The 16,751-nt window shown below is 33.4% G+C and overlaps 1 long non-coding RNA gene across 2 annotated transcripts; it reads left to right on the top strand.

The window, feature by feature from the left end:
* Nucleotides 1-4,846: 4,846 nt before the first annotated feature.
* On the top strand, nucleotides 4,847-16,072 carry LOC145795186 (uncharacterized). 2 transcript variants are annotated; one of them, XR_014335591.1, is made up of 4 exons: nucleotides 4,848-5,290; nucleotides 14,190-14,252; nucleotides 14,353-14,664; nucleotides 14,792-16,072. It is a non-coding gene; the product is annotated as an uncharacterized LOC145795186 (long non-coding RNA). The 2 variants fall into 2 exon arrangements; XR_014335590.1 differs by having other exon boundaries at nucleotides 4,847-5,290; nucleotides 14,353-16,072.
* The last annotated feature ends 679 nt before the right edge of the window (nucleotides 16,073-16,751 follow it).

The following is a 16,751-nucleotide window of genomic DNA, read 5'->3' as shown; positions in this document are numbered from 1 at the left end:
GTTTTGACTAGTGGTTTAGCACGGAGGCTGGGCCTCTGGAGGGTACTCTCGGGATGGGTGGCAAGTAAGATGTGGAGATTTGATGTGATGGTTAGATGTGATGGTTGCGAGAGTTGCGTGGTGTTGGCAAGGTTATGTGAGATTTGTATCTCGGGTTAGTGGAAATGGTACCTGTATGTTGGTTTGTGTTTTGGACTTTGCTAGTTAGCGAGTCCGTGGTGACCCCATTGGTTGTATAGGGGTAACGTTCGTGTTGTGATTGGTTATCAATCGTTGGGTTTGGGTTGTGAGTGGATGCTGGCAACATTCTTTGAAGGAAGAGCAGTTCATGTTCTAAGGTAATGAGTATAGCGTTGGTCAAAGTGGTCCTTCGTGTTTGGGTTGTTGTGATTGAGGTTGACCATGTCGGTCTTCGATCAAGGAAGTGAGCAGGCTTGCTAGATAGCCATGGCGGGGAAATGGTGATTCCCTTGGACGCAGTGTCGATGCGGTTCAATTTTGGGAGATCCGGAGAGATTCCAAAATTTGTGGTTTGTGTAGAGAACTCCGTGGTTGGGGTCAGTGGTTTGAGTGGCACATCAGCGTGTGGATTACTGAGTACAGAGTTTATTGAGTTGATTAGTCAGCTTGCCGGTATCGGGTTTTGGGTTGGCATTGGTCACCTTGGGTTTAGTCTCGTTCGTTGTAGACTTCGTATGTTGATTTGGGAAAACTGAAACTAATCAAACATTTGTCGTTGAATCTGACGGTTGAAATAATACATCTAATATATGTATTGATTGATCATTGTGAATGATTGGCTTTTATACATTATGTATGTATGATGTTTGGTTTGATATTGATACAGCACTTTAATGTGTATCATTTGTGTATTTCTAAGCCGTGTTTATGATTATAAAGTGGTTAAGTAAAGGGAGGCGGGATAAAATTGCAAAACCATGAATTTCTTATACCTTATGTGTTGATAGTACTGTTGTTATTTCTATTAACTATCATTATAGAAATGTTGTGTTCCGTGTTGGTTGTGGCATCACTATGTGAGTGATGGTTGTTGATAGTGTTATCTTGGAAAGAAATGGAAAACAAAAAAAAAAAAAATTTCTAAGTGTTTGGGGCCATCTAAATGCGTTGTTGAAAAGTTGATTTAATTCAAGGGTTTTAAAGAATTCTAGATTAATCTTTTTGGCAAATAAACCGGGGGTAACTCTGCGTTTTGGGTAACACCATATTTGTGAAGAATGTTTGCAAGGCTTTTGAGTTTTCGTATGGAAAATGCAAGATTTATTCCGGAACGTTAACGTTGAGAATTTGAACATCTTTGAGAAATGCCTCTTGAACAAGAAAATGTTTTCTTATTATCTACTCTAAAGATTTTCTTTGGTCGTGTTGTTGAGTAGAGACTTAGCTTGAAGCACCAGTCGGTTATTGAAATTGTTTCGGGAGAGGTTTGGTTTGTTGAGGCTTGCGTACCTAAGGTGTTGTCGTTTAGAATGTGTTCCCTTGGTTAATCTCTTCCTTGGTAAGAGTGAGTTGGAGGTTTGTTGTGAAAGTAATTTCTTTCCTTGGGACTCGATTTTTGAATGCTCTGTAATCTGTTGGCCTTGTGTTTTGGCGTACCCTTAATTTCGAGGACGAAATTCTTTAAGGGGGGGAGGTTATAGCGATCCCGGTATTTCCTGTTGTTGTTTAACTGTAATCCGGACTCGGTTCCGTAGATTCGTTGTTGTCTTATCCTCATTTCTATCCCCTACTCTTTTAATTAGAGTTTTGGGTTGTGTTGGGCAAGTTGGGAATAAGTTGGTCGTGTTTTAAAACTTAGAATTTTTGCCCAGGTTTTGGTCTCTCCGCTCGAGCGGAGATTTGACGCTCGAGCGGGATTTTGTTGCTGCCTTTCCGCTCGAGCGGCAGTTTGGACGCTCGAGCGTGAATTTCCTTCTCTCAGCATTTTGGACATCTGCAGAAAATTCTGGGAGAGTGCATCCGGCGCTCGAGCGGATCTTGGGACGCTCGAGCGTGAACCTGTGTCTGACGCTCGAGCGGGGTGTTGTACGCTCGAGCGGACCTGTTTTTATATCAGTCCGTGAAATCACTTTTTTGATCACTTTTTGATTTCCTTTCTCTCTCTTACTTTTTTCAAAACCTCCATTGAAGAGCACCTCACTCTAAAACCCTAACTTCTCTCTTAGGTTTGATCTAGTAGGAGTTATTTTCTCACCTTGGGCCTTTACAAAAGTTGTGTTGATCGTAGAGGGCTATCTTTTAATCTAAAAATTTCGGGATTTGGAGCATTTCCGTTTCTTCATCTCCTTCGTTGAGCCCCATCATTCGAGGTAGGGATATCCTACTCCTCTTTATGAGCTTTGTCTTTGAATTTTAGCATTTTGATATGTCGGGGGTTGTTGGGTAATTTTGAGAAAGTTTGGGCCTTTGTGTAATTTTACAAAAGTTGGGGTTTTATTTATAATAAACCTGGAAGCATGTTTGGTATAGAGAAATGGAATAAATGTTGAATCATTGATGAAAATGGGACCTAAGGGTTGGGATGATAATTATGGAAAATAACCTAATTACATTGTTTGATTAATTGAGATAATTAATTGTGAGAAATGAGGAAATGAAATGGAATTGTTGAGATTGGGAATGTATGGGAAAAAGGGTGTAGTTAAATTATTTATCACTCACCGAATTGAAATGTTGATTGAATATCCATCCGTGCATTTATTTCCTGCTTAGAAATAATTGCTTTGGGCTACCGGTGGAGGGTAGTGTTGATTGTTGTAGACAATGCATGATGATTAGGCAAACTAAAACTAATCAATCGGATGTGTCATAGAGTATGACGGTTGATAGAATACATTAACTTTATGTATTGAGTGATTGTGTATATGACCAATGTGTTTATATGCATTATGTGTAGACGGTTGGTAGAATGCATTAACTTTATGTATTGATTGATTGCGTATGTGATTCTATGTTTGCATGCGTTATATTGTGTATAGAACCTTTGTGTTTATATGCATTGTGTAGAGGAGGAGATGAGGGATGTACTCCGCGGTTTAGGGGAAGATGGGGGATGTACCTCTAAACCAGATAGGATTGAGAGGAGATGGGGGATGAACTCCGTAGATACAGCTCATATGCTTGTCTAGTGAAGTGTAGATACAGCTCATATGCTTGTCTAGTGAAGTGTAGATACAGCTCATATGCTTGTCTAGTGAAGTGTAGATACAGCTCATATGCTTGTCTAGTGAAGTGTGGATACAGCTAATATGCTTGTCTGTTGATGTGTGATATGCTTATCTATTGGAATGTTGATATAGCTCACATGCTTATCTGTTGTAGTAGTGATATAGCTCATATGCTTATCTATTGAAAAGTCTGTTTGATTTGATATAGCATTAAAATGTATATCATCATCGTTTGTGAAGTATGGAAGTAGTTTATGTGTTATTGATACAACACCAAAATGTGTATCCACCGTGAATTTTGAAAATGTTCTAGTGATGAACTATAATCTCATCAAAATGTTTTGGCCAGAGTACTGAACCCCGTTTTCAAACTCAAAGTTGAATAAGAAATGAAAGGTGAATTGTAACATAGGTTTGGTTGTCATGGAATTGAAATAAGATGTAAATGGAAGTGTAAGTATCGACCACCTATCAGTTGCTAATCTTTTAATCATTGTTCATAGTTGGTTTAGTATATCTCTGCTGGGCTGTGGCTCACCCTATATGGGAACATCATTTTCAGGTACAGGTAGCATGCCGCCTCTACGAACATAGCTTGGGAGGCTAGGGACAAGACATACTTTTGTTGCCTTATTTTCCTTTTGATGTATTACATGTAATTTCAAGCCAAGGGCTTAATGTGTAACCGAGTTAATACTCTCTTTTGTAACCAAGTGATAACTTGGAAAGCTGTAAGCCCGCAGGGCATTTACTTTTGTTGTTAACGTGTAATACTTTTGTAATGAAGTACTCTGATTATTTGAGGGAATGTGGATCTTTTGTATATAAATGTATGTTTATATTGATGGGTTTAATATTATTATTTTGAGGGCGTTACAATAAAAAATGCACCCTAAATTGAATCATCATTCATATATAAAAGAATGATAATTTCATACGAAAGTCTAAGGAGTAATTATTTTAACTCGTTTAGCAAATCAGACAATTCCTAATTGTTAGATTAAGTCCAATAAATTGTACTTTTAAGTTTGACTTGTTTACATAATAAACCGATTTCGAACGACAACCATTGTTGCTATAATGTTATTGCTATTGCTATAATTTGGTAATGAATAGCGTTATTTTTTGAAATTATAGCAATGGTACTCTGATGGTCATTTGCTATTTTAGTAAATCTCAACTTGCTTTCTCTCCAAATTTGTAGGTATTGTTTGGATATAGGTTTTCTTGTGATTTTATTTTTGTTTATTTTTTTTCTTTTGTGACATTTTTTTATGTAAAAAAAATTATATATTTATATTATTTCCAACTAGACAAATATAAAAAATGAAAAAAAATTGAAAAATTAGAAAAAAAATTAAATATAATTCACCTTACTAAAAAACATATTACTACATATTTAATAAATTTTTTTAACTATACATAAAAAATAAATAATCACCAATTATCCATAAAAATTCAAAATATTATCATTTGAAAAAAAAAAAAAAACTGTTTAATGATAGTTGTTATTGAATTTTTTTTTTTTTTAAACCAAACAGAGCACAGCGGCTGTTTTAAGGGCAGAGTGGGAGATCACAACCGTCCACGTCTGAAATGTTCAACGGTTGAGATGATTCTCTAGAGTCATCCAACCCTCTCCTCTCACTCTCATCTTTCTGTCTTCCCTCTCTCTCCTCAAACCGATCTGTGTCTCTCATTCTCGCACTGTCTGCCCTCTCCCCAAACCGATCTCGCTCTCACTCTCCCACTGTCTTCCCTCTCCCTCTCATTCTGTCTTCCTCTCCTCAAACCGATCTCTCTCTCTCGCACTATCTTCCCTCTCCTCAAACTGATCTCTCTCTCTCTGACTCTCGCACTGTCTTCCCTCTCTTCACTGATCTCTATACTCTTCGATCTCTGTACTCTCCGATCTGTCTCTCTCTCTCTCTCGCTCTCCGTCTATATAAACATCATATATATATATATATGCTTTGATTTTTTGTTTATTTTTCTGGTTGTTGACGTGGATGTGATCGCGATTTTTCAAACTCAGGTCTCGCGATGGCTTCAAACCGGATCTTCAAAGAACTCAAGCATCTCCAGATCTTCAAACAACTCAGGTCTGTGCTCTCCGATTTTTCGTAATTATTTATCTTGATTTTTGGTTTAATTTTTGTTCATCTAACTATTTTTATTCATCCATTTATTTTATTTTGATATTTATTTTGATCTTCAAAGAACATCCATCTGATTTTGGTTTGGTTTATTGTGATAATATCAATCTGATTTTTACACTCCATTTGGATCAACTGATTTGGTGATAAATGATTAAAAAAAAAAAAAAAACCGAATTTGGGTTTGTCAAATTTATTCTGAAATTTGTGAATTTGGCAAAACAATTGTATAAATTGGGTTTGGTTCTTATATTTGGGTTTGATTCTGAATTTGTTGGTTTTCTACTGTTTCAAATCTGTTTCTTCAACTGAATTTGGTGCCAAAAATCTGTTGATATTTGCTGATCTGACAAGTTTGGCAGCTGTTATTCAACCTGCCAAATTAGAGAACATAAATGGCATCTTCTATCATTGGCAAGTAGAATAGCAGGCCATTGGAGACCCTGTTGTTGTCATTTTTGTCAAATTTTAGCTTTGGCAGGTTAAACAGCAACTCCATTGGAGATGCTCACAAATCGGGCTTGAGTAGCTTGATTTGTTTAATAACCCTAACTATATTGGGACTTATATTTGAAAATAAATTCCCCATTTAAATGACGTTTTATTGCAAAAATGTCATTGCCACGTCATTTTAGTGATAAATTTTGTATGAATAACAATTTGCTTTCCCATATGGTACCGTATGTTTTATTATTTTCTAAATATAATAAATCCTATACATACACACTATTGTTATTGCATGAGTACATATAAAAAGGTGAAATAAAATGAGAGAACTATTATTTATCAACAGCTCCATTTCACCTCTTGTATTTATATTATAAAAGTCATGTACATGTGTAAAAAAAATCATATTAAAAAAATAGTAGCACTTACCATGTCACATGAAAGATTAGGGGTGTAAAAAAAATCAATGAAACCGAACTAACCACTCAAGATCAATCGAAATTTAAGTTTTTGATGCATTTTTTTATTTTGATTTTGAAACTTTTTACATTAATATAAACTGAAAGATTAGGGGTGTAAGAAAAATCAATGAAACCGAACCGATCGCTCAAAATGGATCAAAATTTTAGTTTTATGTCTATTTTTCATGTTGTGTGGTCTGTTTTGATTTTGAAAATTTTTACTCTAATATAAACAGAATCAACTAAAATATTATATTTAAAAACTTTTATATTTTAAGTCATTAATAATTCAATTTTTGTAATAAAAATTAAGGAGGGAGACATTTTCACTATTTTTCTTCATTTATTTCCAATGTGGAATTTTACAAGTGTTTATAAAATATTTTAAAATTTCATATGAATCCTTCTTCTACACCAAATTGACAAAACCAACAAAATTGAATTGTAATATGCGGTTTATTTCGATTCTTCAACCACCAAAACTGAAAGATTCAGTTTGGTGCTAAACTTTCTCATAATTTTGACCGAACCAAACCACTTACACCCCTATAAAATATGAAGACTTGAGATAAAATATTGGGCAAATTACATCGGTAGTCTTGAACACTTATGTCATTTTGATCCTTGTAATTTCAATTGGCTCGATGTTGATCGTGAATTTATGATATTGTCTCAATTTGGTCCAATTGATTATAATTGTTATTGGTTTTTTTATGAAAAATGTGCACATAAGAATATGTGTCAAGCTTTTAAGAGTAAAATTATAAATTTATCTAACTCAATAAATTAAGCTCAACAAACTTAGTAATCATTTTTTCCACAAAAATCACAATTAGTATTTTCAATTGAACCAGATTGACACAATATAAAAAATCAAGGGTCAAAATCAAGCCAATTGAAAGTGTAGGGATTAAAATGACACGGTGGACAAAATTCAAGAACTAACAGTGTAATTTGCTCTAAAATATTTCAATCATACATGACAATTATGATGAAATGATAAAATAAATTTGACGATAAATAACATCACGTGTTCAAAATTTTTTATCCAAGTTAGATAGGGATGTATGTCAATATGTTTTCAGTGCAAATGGTCCTGCCAACAAACATAGTTGTGATCCAACCCCATTTAGATTTTCTTTCTTTCTTCTGTTCAGAATTTTTGAAATTGTAAATAAAAATTTGTTTGGTTTATGTTTTTGTTTACAAAAATTTTGCAAACACAAAAAAACTAGTTTCACAATTTAATTTCACCCCCCCTCCCTTCCTCGCCATTTCTTCCTCTTTCTCCCACCCTTTCCAATCATTACCCTCTACTCATTATTATCACCGCTCGCCATTGTTAATGGCCTCTTCCGCCAACCACTTTCAGCCACCACTTTCCTTGGTCACCAATCACCTCCCACTTTTGATAACCACCTTCGGTCACCACTTCTTTTTAGAAACAAGCTTTAACTAGCACTTTAGACGATCGAGCGGCCATTATTTCTGACCGTCAACCACTTTCGACCATGACCTCTTACTATTGGCAACCACTTTTGGCCACCACTAACCACATCCCACTAGTGGCAATTACTTTCGGCCACCACCTTCGGAGGCGAACAACCACATTTGGCCATCATCTTCAACCGTCTACAGCTGCTTCCTGTAGACCAATTCTTTTACTTTTTTTCAAAATAAGTTTTTTAAAACTTGTACGTCAAATTTGTTTTTTGTTTTCATTTTTACCTAAAATAAACATAATCATATTTAATATTTTTTGTAAAATAAAAGTAATAAAATGTAAATGTTTCCAAACAACATATAAATCATTTCACCTTAATCTAAAAACACAATTTGAAACATCGGTTTCAAAAAAATAAAAATAAATTAGAAAGTGTACAGAATAATTTTACAGGTCCACGGATTTTTTCCTCACTTCTAGCATAGTTGAGTATAAACTTGGATTCTAAGAGCAACTCCAATGGTTTTTCTATTTGCCTTGCCAAAGCCAAAAAATAACTTGGCTTCACAAATGCACTACTCTAATGGTGTGCCATTTGCCATGCCAAAAAATGGCAAAGTCAAATCAGTTTTTCAACCAAAATTAGTTGTTTTTTTTGAACCTTCAACTTTTAGTTTCACAACTTCTACAAATCAAACATAAATTTTCAAACTATGGTAAAATTTATAAAATTACAAAAACTCAATAAAGATCTGTCTAGAAATTCAGCTTTCCAAATTTAATTTGGAACACTCAAATTTTTTGAATATGGAAAGTTTATAGATTGTACAAAATTTTAGAATAATTTAGAACCCAAATTTGAACACAATTTTAGAACAATTTACAACCCAAATTTGAATTTGGCATTTGGTTGTGCCAAAATGGCAAGTCCCTAGATTAGTACAACCAAAAAAATTAAGTTTTGTGCATTGTAGTAAGCCAAAAAATAATTTTGACAAAGCTATTTTAACTTGAGCCATTGAGGATCTAACTTGCAATTTCAAAAACGGTTGTGAGTTTGCTAAATAATTTCCAGGCTATAGTATTTTATAAATAACTAGAAGGCTGAGAGCACATAATTTGTGGTTGTAAATAACTAGAAGGCTGAGAGCACATAATTTGCGGTTGAAAAAAATCACATGCGTTACCAGGCAGCTGAAAAAATATTTAAATTTTTTTTGAATAATAGCATAGCTGACTCTTGTGGGCATTTTTAATATATATATATATATATATATGACATGTCTGCACTAATTTAATTGTAAGCTTTATATTATATATAATAATATTAAGGGTACACACATAACGTGTGTATCATGACAATTGTTTTAAAGTAATTAGATCTCATAATTATGACACTTATATTTGAAATAGTTAAATATGAGAGGAACAATTATCTAGTTTAGAATTACATTGGAATTTTTTTTTTGGACAATTTACACTAATTTATTTGTAGGTTTTATATAATAGAATAGATTAACAACCAAAGAGCCCGGTTATGATGGGAAGGATTTGTATCCAATTCTCATAAACAAATTGGACTGTATAGTCAAGTCATTGGGGTCTATTTCAATGATATGAATCATTCAACTTCTAATTTCTTGTATGTAGACTATTAATTAAAAAAATCAGATATATTTGGTAATTATAACTATGTATTTTCATCATTTATTTAGAAAAAAAAATATAAATGATAAGTTATTAAATATGATTAAAATTATCGAACAAAATAAATTTTGTTAGTGAATAACTTACATATAAATATCAAAAGAATAAATAAATCAGATTATCAAAATGGGCCAAAAGAATGAATGATCATATTATCAAAATGGGTCATGCGAAAGGCCCCCTAAAGGTGAACTTGATGAGTGGAAGCCTTTTTCCGTTGTAATTGAAGGAAAACCCTACCCCTCCCTTTGGGCGAGAATTTAGCAGAAGGAAACCCTATCCCACCTTTTGTGGGTGTGTTTTTTTTGTTTTTTTTATCTTTTACTGCGAGTCCCTGTCTCCATGGCCGACTGAAGAGAGAATATCAAAGAGGAAGTCTTAAGTATCAAAAGAGAAAAAAGATTGGTCCAGGAAAGAAGCAAGCGGTCGTTCTCCTTGACGGTATATATCTGTATTTCTCTCTCCGGTTCGCATGCAATTCCTCCTTATATGTAGTTATAGAATTGCACAACAATGAAACATGTAACTAGCAAGTAGCAACAACAGAGTGGTTATGTTCGCCTCGCCTTGCCTCTACAACATTAAAAAAAAAAAAACCAGAGAACTAAGAAGACAACAATGGAGCATTAAAAACCACCATTTCTGTCTTTCATGTCCTTGTTTCTTGGTTCTTCCATTTAGACGGCAAATGTCAAAAGCTATAACCTTTTTCCTTTGAAGTTGTCTGAGCCAATTTAATAATGTGTCATACAAAAGTCTACATTGTGGTTTTGTGGTGTCTATCTTGACATACTTCCCATTTGATTGCATTGGGGCTTCCCACTCCTCTGCTTACTGCCACAGGCATTTGAAGCCTTCTCAACCCAAGAAATATGCCCAACAAAGTAAACGTTAATACATGAAGGAAAAAAATTACGCGTATGGTTCTAGCTAAATATTTTTCCCACTTAACAAAAATCCTAGTTGAAAATTAGTTCTAGTGACTTCCAATATAGAATGTTCCATATGCTTCTTTGTTATATTATTGGTTTTGTAAATAGTAAATACTAAAAATCTGTACAAATACAAAAGAAGCAGGACACCTACTTGACAGTAATGAGAAAGAGAGAGTATAACAACAATAATTGTTTTAAGAAACTGACACTTATTTTGAAATTAAAAATTATGAGAATCCGATAAGAAACTGTTTTCATATCACTGAATACGTGATAAAGTATTATTGTTCTTCACTATTTTTTTGTAAATAAACTGACACACTTATGCTTGGTGTTCATTCTGTAAGCCGGTACCCAAAGGCTACCTATTAATGTTTTGAAATTCAACTTCATGACTGTTATGGTCCTAGCTATTTCAATTGGAATTTTTAATTAATTAGGCATTTGTCATGAAGTTAATTGCTTGATTCATTGTTAAGAGGTAATTTATTGGTTTCACGGATTAAATTATAGTTTCTTTGACGTGAATAACGTTGATTATTATGCTAATTGTGGTCATTTAGGTTATTGCCTTCGTGGTGGAGTGAAAAGCCTGCCAAACTTGCCGGCCTAGGTATTAATGAACCTGTTTGCTTTATCAACATTTGATGCATTAGCAAAAAACGTAATTAATTAGCTTGAAGTAATCGGCAAATCTGCCATTTTCAATACTAACGTATCTAATGTGTGTACAAAGTAATCAAATTTTAATTAAATTCATTGAATAGGATTATGGGAGTAAGAAAAAAATTTCCACTCACCCACTTGACACAAATACAATCACAAATGCTACATTTTCTTCTGTATGAATCGATATTCTTATATTCCAATTCCTTCCCGATACCTCCCAAAGAAACTCATAACACCAACTCCATTCGTGATTCCATCAATTACTTGTCTATCAAAAAAATGAGTTAATTCAGCCCTTGATAATCCATTTTTTTGTTTTTTTTGAGATATTTAGAAATTTTGTTCTTTCTTTTAAAACTTTTAGAAATATAAAATACTTTTAGTACTTGGTGTATTGATCTTTTTTGGAAAGGGGGTGTGTGCGTGTTGTTTATTTCAAGAATAGGCTGGATCCAACTAGCTGTACTTTTTTCCCTTATTAGGAAAGAAGTTTCCAAGTCCACGGCCAAGTACTTATTACTTCTTGGGCTGTAATTGTTATTTTATTAGGTTCAGCCACTATAGCTGTTGTTCGATCAAGTAAGGTAAACTCAATGGAATTCATAACTGTCTCAATCTTTTTTTTTTTCTTTTTATTGTCCGCAGAAATTGTAGCCATTTGTTGAGATACTTCATGTAAATGCCATTTGAACTCCTACTTGATTGAACTTAGCAGCTAAGAAATTGTATAGGCAGATAGAATTCGATGTAATAATTTTGATTATCACTTAGTTGATTAGTCATAACCTTTGTTTTTGCACTAAACAAAATTTGGTTATTGTTACGAAACTAATTTTTCGCAATAAGTAAATTTATTGCTACGAATTCCATGGTAGGAAGTTTTAAAGCCAGTGGGAGTTAAATATTGCTATGAATTAGTTTCATCACAATAAATTTGTTGCAATAAAAATTAAATTAGGACATATTGTGACAAACTATTTTGTAACAATAGGGAACTGTTTATTGCCACAAAAATATTGTTGTAATACGTTGTTGAGTACTTAATGGAGGGCATGCGGATCTCCTGTGCTTGTGGGCTCGACCCTCTTGTTTGGCTTCTTGCTGGTGGGGGCTTCTATGATCACATCTAAGGAGGGTTTCCATGCATTGTTCACCCTTCCTACCATTTTCTTTTAATGAGAAAAAATATGTACATATGATTATTTAAACATGATTGTTACAATATTTAACGAAACAACTTGGATTATTAGTTAGGTCCAATCAATGTTAGGCATAAAATTATAATAAAGAATTAATGTTGAAAATTTTGAAAATAGTTATCCGAGTATTATTTCAAGTTAAAGTTGGACAAATTTTTTTTTTATTCCCTCAAACTCTAATTGCTCCAAATTTTATATAACATTAACCAATTTTCAAATAATAGATGGATGGTGTATACTATTTTATTTTTAAAATTTGGATTATAAAATGCATCTTTTTATTTTGTTATTTTTTAATTAAGGGCAAATATTATTAACAATCCTATTTTTTATCAATATTTTATAAACATAAATGTTTGAGAAAATTTAGTCTATAAACGTATTTAAATAATAGAAAAAAATCTATACATGCATATGTTTTTTTGATTTGGTACAATGAGATACAATATAATCTCAGATGATATATGATATTACATCTACTCTAAAATTTGAATATTGAGAAAAAAAAAGGTTGTTGAGAAAGTTAGGGGAAGAAAGCCAATGGAAAATTTGAGCCATTGGTTTGAATTTTATTCCTTTTGTTTTCTTATGGTTTTTCATCAACCGAGCTTGGCATCATGTTGCAGTTGGTTCTTTGCAATATTAAGAGGAGAGGGAATAGAATGTATGTAGTCAGATATTATATGACTTGCCCTTGCTTTTCTCTTATTTTATGGAGATATTCCTTTTTTAATAGATATTATATGACTTGCCCTTTGCATTCCTCTTCTTTTATGGGTTGATTTTCAGTTTGAAATTCATTTATTTGTTGTGTGTGTATGTGTTCCATTGAGGTTTACTTTGGCCAAGAGTTTTACATAAATGAACTGGTTTTGATCTTCTGATTTACGTCACTTTTTGAATAATGTTGTTTTCTACCTTAGGTTTGACATCTTTTTGTTCAATAGGATTGGAACCCTTTACTTTTGCTGGGTAGCATCCAAGCTTACCCAATCTAAGGGGCTTGGAAATAGAGGGTTCCAAGATTAATGATGAAGATAAGGGTGCTAAGATGAATGGGAACCATATAATGGGCCTTGTTCCACTATGGGTGCTGATATGACAGCATTCTAAAAGTCATTTGTCCCTATTGGAGAGCTTGATATACATTGTTGAGCTTATTTCTAGACAACTTAAGCTTTTGAGCTTGATGTATATTATTGAGCTCATTTTCTAACATCTTAAGTTTTTGAGACTAGTGGTGATCTAATAGTTCCCCCAATACGATCGATACATATGGTATGCACTTGTGTCTGTGGACCTAAGAAAGAGAGATTTATATTTTACTTTTAATTGTTTTAAATTATGATACTGAATTCCAGACCTTGTGTCCATTTCTTCTAATTGACCTTGAGATAAAGACTATGATCGCTTGGACTATCTTAGCTTGAAACATCAGCGCAGAATGTTAAGTTGACCTTAGCCCTGCAATCATGCATCAGGTTTCTTTACTATATATATTGATTCTTTTAGCTTTGATTCTCTAAGTTAAGCTCATGCAGCTGCATTCATCTTCGTATGTGCTCTCAAGTCTGAAAAACTGATGATAACCGTAGGGATATTACAATTTAAGATCCTAACATTTTCATGGGATTCATCAGTCTATACTTTGGTAGTCCTGTTATTGTTTAGTAGAGTAATTTGTTACTTGTTAGTTTAGTTTTATAAGTTCACCTCTACTACATGTACTGCTGGTGATGTGGAGAGCTGACGTGGTTGTTATTTTTGTAATAAAACTGCTAAATCCTTTGTCGGTCTATTGAATCAGAACCTTTTAATTTTTTCTGTCATTGTATGCATTATTGAGAAGATTTAATTGCCTTCATATCCTTGCTGTGCTTATAGTCTACTGGCTTTGTCAATGGCCTGGATTTAGGAGATTAAGTGGTAGCACTAGCAGTATATTAACTCTTTGTTGTGGTTTATTATTCTAATTTGTTACAGAGGGCGACCCTATTTTAGAGTTGCTGATTTTGATACAAGATGGTTGTTGATCCAGATACCACAGTATGTTTCATCCTATTCCTCCATTTTGTAGAATATTTTATCCATATTATCGTATAGCTAACTTTTTATCCATATATTTTGTTTTAATTATACGACTCAGCCTGCTGGAGCATTTGAAATACAATTTTTAGAAGGAAAACAAATCGAGGATTCAAACATGTATACTGGTTACATTGGAAGTATACAAAGTAGTATAAAAGTGGTGTATCACCTTGAGTCACAATCAAAAGATTTACAATGGTGGTACGAATTTGCGACGAGTCACTGCAGCCCATATTTACTGAGAGTAATTGGAAAGTGTCAAATAGTTTTGTTGGCAAAGAGTTGGTTTTCACAGAGGTGGTAGAAGGAATTCTATACGATTGGGTGAAGAAAAACTCTTTCGTTGATTCTGAGTATCCTGTAACGCTGAGTAAGTCTTTTATTGGCATCTTGGAGCAAGTGCATGTCTATGTTAGATTTGCTATTTATCTAAATAATTTATTCATTTGTTTTTTTGTCTTTTCATTCAAGTTTTTCTTGTGTCATTTGCTCTGTAGGGATATACTCAATGGCGTCATATAGTTCAGATGTACATTGAGACAACCGCATAGAGAAATTTGTGCAAACAATGTCTACTTGGTTGATGGAAATACCAAGATCCTGAGTGGTACGAGAAGACATTTGGGGATGACATTGACAAGTTTTACGTCATGGTCAAGTCTCTTCAAGTCGAAAGGGTCAAAACTTCCTTTGGTTTGGATTATTTGTGCAGACACTTGCAAAATTACAACAAATTTGAAAAGTACAGTATTTCTTTAATTATGATTTTTTAAGTATTGTATAGTATTTTTATTACTATTGATTTTCACGCTTTTTGTTATACAGGCATTTGATGAATGTAATTAATCATCCGGTCATGTTGACGCCAGATGCAAGATGCAAGTATAGGCTAGAATGGTCTTTAACAAGATAATAGACAACTAACCTATACTCGAATCTTGCGTCTGGCGTCAACATGATCGGATGATTAATTGCATTCATCAAATGCCTGTATAATAAAAGGTGTGAAAATCAATAATAATAAAAACACTATACAATACTTAAAAAAATCATAATTAAAGAAATATTGTACTTTTCAAATTTGTTGTATTTTGCAAGTATCTGCACAAATGATCCAAACCAAAGGGAAGTTTAGACCCTCTGGACTTGAAGTAAGACTTGACCATGCTGCAGAACTTGTCAATGTCATCCCCAAATGTCATATATGATTGTGATCCTTTAGAACAAAAAGTTTGGGACAATGTTGTATTAGTTGGAGATGTTGCTTATCCAATAACCCTGCAGACACAAACGTACCAATATTAGACGCAATAGTTTTAGGCAAGAGCCTTGAGAAGCAGTGAGCAGAAAATCTACATTCAGCGCTCGGAGAATGTCAGTCCATACGGCTTCCAGTTGTTTCGAAGCAAGTACTGCATTCTCGGTATGCGGGTCACATCAAACAAGGTTTAGTTTTTTCTGATCGCAACCCATTTGATCCAATGATAGCAAATTGATCCAATGATAGCAAAGCTAGAGGAATGCCAAATATTTCTGCAGAGAAGCCAGTGGAATGATAGCAAGGCCAGAGGAATGACAATATGTTCCATTTGCTTGAGAAGCATTGCCCTCGAACTTCTTATCATCTGCTGCTTTCATTGTGTTGTAACCCATAATGAACATGAGTTGTATGTATTCATTTATTATAAATTGTACTTGTATAGATTAATGTTTAATGATAGACTGGAATTGAAGAATTTACTTTGAGAGAATATGATTGGTTTTTCTAGATTAACTCATCACTGTGATAGAATTTTTTCTGATGCCGGTGATTTGTGGTGTCCTCTTGACTTGAGATTATTTGAATTCTTTCCACATCCTTCAAAAACAATTTTTTTTTTTTTTTTTTTTTTTGGGTGGAGGCATGGGGTGGTGTAGCATGAAAATATAAAAAAGTCAGATTAAATAAATAAGCCATGACCTCTTTTCTTCTTTCTTTAATTTTAAAACATGGACTTAAGTCATGTTTTACATAATTTATAATCGGGTTTGTTATATGTCACCGTTTCTTTTTTTTTTTGTTATTTTTGTAGTTCATTTTTTTTTGTTATTTTTGTTGTTTATTCCTCACGAATGGTATGAAATAAAACAATGATATATAACAAATCCTGTTCTACAAATCTCATTCAATCACAATCAAATTGCATAAAAATATGTGACAGACTAAAATGACTATCAATCTCTTAAAAGACTGATTAGATCTATATAATATAGCCATCCTTAAATTTGCAATTCCATTAATATAATAGAAGTAAAAAAATGAGAAAAATAAAAACTATGAAAATGATATTTTCCAAAACTGCTTCGTTTCACATGAATATCATCAGAAGATCGTTTCAACTAGTTAGAATTAGTAAGTTGAATGAAACATGCTCGGAGATCAGCAACAATGACGCTTGATCATGAAATGAATTGATG

The sequence above is a fragment of the Camellia sinensis genome, chromosome 7, assembly GCF_055761805.1.
Source record: "Camellia sinensis isolate YWXY chromosome 7, ASM5576180v1, whole genome shotgun sequence".
NCBI classification, from domain to species: domain Eukaryota; kingdom Viridiplantae; phylum Streptophyta; class Magnoliopsida; order Ericales; family Theaceae; genus Camellia; species Camellia sinensis.
Note: the sequence above shows the minus strand (reverse complement) of the source record. Positions and strands in the feature narration are given on the sequence as shown.